This window comes from Mytilus edulis, chromosome 12 (assembly GCF_963676685.1).
Source record: "Mytilus edulis chromosome 12, xbMytEdul2.2, whole genome shotgun sequence".
NCBI lineage: Eukaryota > Metazoa > Mollusca > Bivalvia > Mytilida > Mytilidae > Mytilus > Mytilus edulis.
Window position 1 is genome coordinate 75,866,837 of NC_092355.1, and position 7,394 is coordinate 75,874,230.

The window sequence follows — 7,394 nt, forward strand, 5'->3', positions numbered from 1 at the left end:
TGAACCTGTTATATTATTCTGACAAGAACGATTTAATTAAAAAGACACAAGTTGGATAAGCACAGTCGCTTAGTTAACAATTTAGTTTTTAGATATTATCAGGAAGCCGTGGGGTACATATTTTACTTCATCATAATCTTGTGGTTTTTTTTATATTCTGTACTAAGCTCATAAGTTATTGTTTTTTGTATGTGAGAAAAATAATAGATATAACGAGGCAAGAAAGGGAGAAATACCACTGAGTATTTCCAACTTTTACAATAGGACGATGTTCTTGATAGAGAGTCTTTTTTGTGTATTTAATGTACTTCAAATCAAAATTAAAAGACAGGCAAAATTTAAAAACATGAAAAGAGAATTTACAACAAAAAACTATATACATAGGTAGTAATGTTTAATTATTAGTTAATTTCACAAAAGTCACTTTGAACATTCGTGTGAAATTGTGTCTATAACTGTACATGCACATCTTCTATACGATGAAATTAACTATAAATACTATATAATATAGATTGCGTATTTATTCATTTGAAATAGATTATCTTATTGCTCAAGAATTGAATATGAAAAATAAGAAAATACCCGAAAACAATATTTCCTTTAAACTTATTTTTCATAAGTAGAACCTAATAAAACCGCTATCAGTCTTTACCCCTTAACTGGCTGCCTTAAATGACGTTTCCTAATTGTTTTTGTCTTATAAAGTACGGCTTTCAAATACGTTGTTATACGTTACATGGTAAATATTTTGTTAATACGTATAGTATGTCAGACAACCTAGTATCCAATATCTAAAGATAATCATATTATCACATGACAAACGTGTTTATCATTTAAATGTTCCCAACGCTTCATCAGTTTTTCGTAATATACAAATTGCCGAAACAAAATAATCTTATTCTGAATAAAAATCTTTCCTTTTAGATATTCAAAGATGTTAATTGATACTTAAATTTTGACAAGCACGGTTTAATTAATAAGACACAGTGGGTACATTTCTACAGTCGTTAAATTATACTATCGATATCAGGAAATTTTTAGGTGCACACTTTGTTAATCTTCACAAAATATTTTGATTTTAATCAAAATACTGAAGTAACCGTGTTCTATATATAAGAAAAATAAAATATAAAATGTAACGATAAAGGTAGGGAGAATAAATGATGCGAATTTTAATTCTTATCAGGGGATACGATACTGAGATAAAGTCTTATTCACATGGTATTAACGTTATCTATTTTAAGATTTAAAAAAAAAAAAAAAAAATAGGGGAACAACAGAAATTATTTGCCAATCTGCCCAAGAATTGGGCAGCGAACGACTGACAAACAAATATCCACCAAGGTTGACATTTATTTATGTTTAAATTGTATAAGTGTGCACGGATATAACATTTGTTTCCTTTTCCTAAACATTATATAATGAATTAAAGTTTCTTGAAATTTGGTAAGATTTAAAACAACTCATTATATATAACAGAACAATATACTAAAACTAAATAATGATAGACATGAACCAATGACAACCACACAACAGACTCTTCTACTATGTTATTTAGACATATTATCAAACGAAATCGTGTGTGATCTTTGACTTTTTTATGCTCTTCGATCGAGTTTATTTCTATTTCCATTCTTAATTATTGAGTCCTAAATTCTGAATGATAACCTCTTTTGTTTACATATTCGATAGAATTTATCGCAGTTAAGAAAGGAAAATATTAATTCCTAAAATAAAGAACTAACCTTTAAGCAATTGAAACCATTATGAAATACACAGATTTCATCTATTATAATTTTTTTGTTTTTAGCTGTAATTTTTTTTGCAAGAAATGTAAAATACTGAAATCAGTTTTTTCTTTATTTTTCTAGATGCAGCAACATGAACAGAACCCAATGAAAGGTATGTGTTTTTGCTTTCTACCTGGGTTTATTGATAAGATAATCATGATAATGTTCTTAATTTATTTATATCAATTACATGAATCTTTTTCTAGCCATTGGTTTCAATGCCATACCGTATGCATTATGTTTTAATGTTTAGATACAAACAAATTTTTACTTCGGTGCAAAACGCCGATGATTATTTCACTTGTAAACATTTATATATACTACGAATTTGTGACATTGCCATATCAAACGTTTTATTTCTGCCAAGCAAACGTTATCCATGTATACAGAAACTTATTGTAAGCCATTCCTATGATGGAGACAGTTAAATATCGAATACTGATGTTCCTCATTAGTTGATTATTATGTAGATATTCACTTTATCTTGTAGTTTCATTCTTGCTTTATTCACTTTATCTTTTAGTTTCACTTTTGCTTTATTCACTTTATCTTTTAGTTTCATTTTTGCTTTATTCGATTTATCTTTTAGTTTCATTCTTGCTTTATTCACTAGTTTCATTCTTGCTTTATTCACTTTATCTTTTAGTTTCATTCTTGCTTTATTCACTTTATCTTTTAGTTTCATTCTTGCTTTATTCAACTGTCCATCAAAATGTTAATGCCAACTTAACCTAAAGATGAAGAAATAAAGAGAAACTACTTACATTAAGGCATCTAGAATCTGCTTCAAATATTGGTTATCAAGTAACAACTTAAGATATCTTCAAAACCACAAAAAATGTAAAGTACAAATCACACATATCAGGAAACATTTTAAACATATACTGTTAAGTCAACCTCGTATGTTAAATGTCCGAGTAACACTACACAGTGCTTCTTGTTCCTAATGACTGACAACGTATTTGACTTTATTTAAATAATTTGCGTTTGGGTAGATATGAATGCCACTTCTTTACCCGAAGTATTTAACGAATTAAATGACAGTTGTGTTTGTAGGACAAATAAAAAGTAGTTATAATGTGCAATCTTCTACTAACTGAACACTATTGGGGGAAATCTATAACGAATCTATACAACCTTCAGATAAAATAAAAAAAGTAATGTCATGCATGTTTTTCATTTTCATAACATATCCAAACAAAAATTTGTTATAAAACTCAAACCTGCAGATAAGCTGTCAAGCTTCGTCTGCACCTAATTCAAAATGATAGACTAATTGGAGGTCCAAAGTTGGGAGCAAAGCTCTCAAAATTATTCAACGCCCTTTTAAAAAATAGGTGGAAAAGGGGAAAAGGTCTGACAAATATTCAAGTAATCAATTTGAAAATCAAAATAGAAAACGTATATGTTACACCGTTAATAAGGCAGCAATTAATAACAAACAACAAACAAAAATCCCAAACATCCTGTCAACAATACATCTGCAAAAAAAAAAAAAAAAAAAAAAAAAAAAAAAAAAACAAACAAAAAACACGTTCATGCATCAGAGGCTTTGTTTCTAGATTTATCTTTATCTATAACGCTAAAGCGTATACTATATAGCCAACAGTTTGCTGGTGCCTTACGTGCTTCAGTAAACATACCAACAAATTCCACAGTCAACAAACAATGTTGTAAAGGGAAGTCATTATTGTCGCTGAAATATGCAAGTGTTTTTTTCTTCAGTACGTAAATTTAGCCATAAACAGTTTGAATTAAGGAAAACCTCAAAAACAAATCCCTGTAGAAAAATCAATTATATTTCGGTTTTTTAAATTATAAAAAAACGATAAAAAATGTGAAGACGTACATATCCCACTGAATAACCCGAGGAGCGTGTTATTTTGAACCAGCACCACTTTTTTTTGTTATTTCGAAAAGACCGAAAAAATATTTTCCACTGATTCCTTATACTTTAATTCCAAATATCACTTAAGCCGAAGTAAATCATCAAGTCTATGATCTGATAAACACTGTCATTCAACCAGAAAAAGCCTAACACTGTGTCGATGCCACTGCTAGTGAAGATTTATTTCCCCGAGGGTATCACCAGCCCAATAATCAGCACTTTTTGTGCTGACATGAATTATCATTGATATGGTTATATTAATTAACTGTTTACAAAATTTAGAATTTTTGAAATACTAAGGCTTTTCTACCTCAGGCATAGATTACCTTAGCTTGGATTTGGCAAAACTTTTAGGAATTTTGGTCCTCAATGCTCTTCAATTTCGTACTTTATTTGGCCTTTTTAACTTTTTTGGATTCGAGCGTCACTGATGAGTCTTTTGTAGACGAAACGCGCGTCTGGCGTATATAAAACATTTAGTCCTTGTATCTATGATGAGTTTATTTACATCCAAAATTAAATAGTCATAACATTAATCACAAATTGAACAAGTAAACTAAAAAAACAAAAATCCAATTGCTTGATTTCGCTTTCTATTTATATATATGATGATGGAAGTGTTAAACGGCCTTGAATGGCTTTTCAGCCCTTGGACGGTCGGTTCATATCTATGGTTATGTTTATATCGCTTATATGACCATTGTATGTCTTGTGAGGTCAAATTAATAGTTAAATAGATGGCGTCAAGACTAAAATACACACAAAACAAAGCTACATTGTATTGGGCCGACGCACTGTAAATTTCTTTATTTTAGTACTTTTTTTTATAAATTGCATAAATACTTTACATGGTTATAACTCAAATATGAGAAATTAAGTCAAAACGGTGAACGTTAATTTGTCTCATCAAGGGTGTTTTCAGTGCTGGTATCAAATTTTGTGCTTTATGCATAAAATTACACATTCATATGAAATTCATACTCCAAAGAACCAAGCAACGAAAAATACTTTAAAACAGTCTTTCGTCAACATTTTCTATAACAGAAACCTTTGTAGAAATTAACCCTTAAGTAAACCTTAAGTCATCTTTTAATGAAAAAAATAGAACCATGATAATACACTGTATGTTGATTAAACGTTGGTGTCATTAATAAAGGAATAGAACCATGATAATACACTGTATGTTGATTAAACGTTGGTGTCATTAATAAAGGAATAGAACCATGATAATACACTGTATGTTGATTAAACGTTGGTGTCATTAATAAAGGAATAGAACCATGATAATACACTGTATATTGATTAAACGTTGGTGTCATTAATAAAGGAATAGAACCATGATAATACACTGTATGTTGATTAAACGTTGGTGTCATTAATAAAGGAATAGAACCATGATAATACACTGTATATTGATTAAACGTTGGTGTCATTAATAAAGGAATAGAACCATGATAATACACTGTATGTTGATTAAACGTTGGTGTCATTAATAAAGGAATGGAACCATGATAATTCACTGTATGTTGATTAAACGTTGGTGTCATTAATAACGGAATAGAACCATGATAATACATTGTATGTTGATTAAACGTTGGTGTTATTAAATGCAAAGCATTTTAAACGAGCTTTGACAAATTGGCGACAATGTCAATATTTATAAACCATGAGTATATATTACATGCAAAAGAAATCAAAGTAAAGTTAACCTTCGGATAGACCAAAAATCACATACCAAAAACACTAAAGTGTTAACCAGAATTGTTTTTTAATTTGAACATACTTGATATAAATATGTATTGAATCCATTAATGCATTTCAAAATCATCGTAGGGGTATATAACAAACTATTTGCAATATTGCGTAGACCATGTAAATGTGACACTTCGATCGTCCTAGGCTTTGTCATTAAATTGTTAAACAGACAGCTAACTAAAACAAACTAACGAGATGGTACCTATGTAAAAGGATTTAATCTTAACCGAGAGGTTCGAATAACACGTTTATGATCTTAGATTGAAACACTATACATGGTATAAGAGCACACATGAAGACAATAACCGGTTTCAGACTTTGTCATGCACCGTGATCAATAATACGTCATCTTCTGAATCTGAAGTTATCACAATATATCATAGAAAATATCATAGTAGATATAGTATTCTTTGATTATCAAAAGTAAAACATCACCGGGAATGTCACTGCTCAAAATCAGGAATACCCAAAAAAATTATTGGGAATGTCTTTGCTCAAAACCAGGAATGACCAAAAAAATTATTGGGAATGTCTTTGCTCAAAACCAGGAATGACCAAAAAAATTATTGGGAATGTCCTTGCTCAAAACCAGGAATGACCAAAAAAAATATTAGGAATGTACTTGCTCAAAACCAGGAATGACCAAAAAAATATTGGGAATGTCCTTGCTCAAAACCAGGAATGCCCAAAAAACATTATTGGGAATTACCTTCCTCAAATCCAAGAATGCACATAGACAAACATCAATTCATCGTATCAAATAATATTGAATTTGTACTCTGCCTGATTCATCAACTGAACTACCGGTTAAGCGGTTAGTCGGTCGAAAGATTATCCAAGTAACCGCTTAGGCAAAACTGTTCTATTTGATAATTTTGAATATTATTTGTTATCAATTTTGTTTGCTGAGTTTCAAGTTGAGGTTCATAAGTGTAATGAAAACACACTTACTACAACTCTCGTTGAAACTTACACTTTTTATATCCGGCTTAAAACCTGTAATATAACCATTTTAGACAAGAGCACAATGCTTTTATCCCAGACTTGTTCACAAAAGAAAGATGCACTACATTCTTCACAAATTTGAGGAGTTAATGGAGCCTATTACTAGTATTTATAGAATAATACAATCGATAACAGTTATCAATGATGTACCTTAACTATCCGTACGGCAAAGTACTTCTAGAATAATACGATCGATGAAAGAGGGTAGAAAGATACCAAAGGGACAGTCAAACTCATAAATCCAAAACAAACTGACAACGCCATGGCTAAAAATGAAAAAGACAAACAGAAAAACAATTGTACACACGACACAACATAGAAAACTAAAGAATAAACAACACGAACCCCACCAAAAACTAGGGGTGATCTCAGGTGCTCCGCCAGGGTAAGCAGATCCTGCTCCACATGTGGCACCCGTCGTGTTGCTTATGATTACAAATCCGGTAAATAGTCTAATTCGGTAGGTCATATTCATGAAAGGGAAGGGGATTGTAGTTACAACGTAAGGAACATATCCGATATCATTTGTGAAACGGTTATTCCATAACGGTCAACCAACTCGTGATGGCGTCCGTAAAATTTACGAAGGGATGATTTCAACTTCACCATTTGGAACTCTTGGTTTAATAGCTTCCTTGTGAGCAGCAAACCTCTATCAAGAAAATTATGATAGGAAATGCAAGCACGGGAATATCGTATCAATTGGGAGATATATACCCCGTATGCAGGTGCTGCTGGAATGTTGCTACTTAGAAATGGAAAGTTCACAATTGGAAAGCTGAAATCATCTCTTTTGTCGTAAAGTTTTGTTTTCAACCGACCCTCATTGTCAATTTCTAGATGTAAGTCAAGATATGAAGCCGACTTAACTGTATCTGTAGTATCCTTTATCTCTAGTTCGATTGGATAGATGCGTTCCACATAGTCACCAAATTTTGAATTGTTTAGTGAAAGAA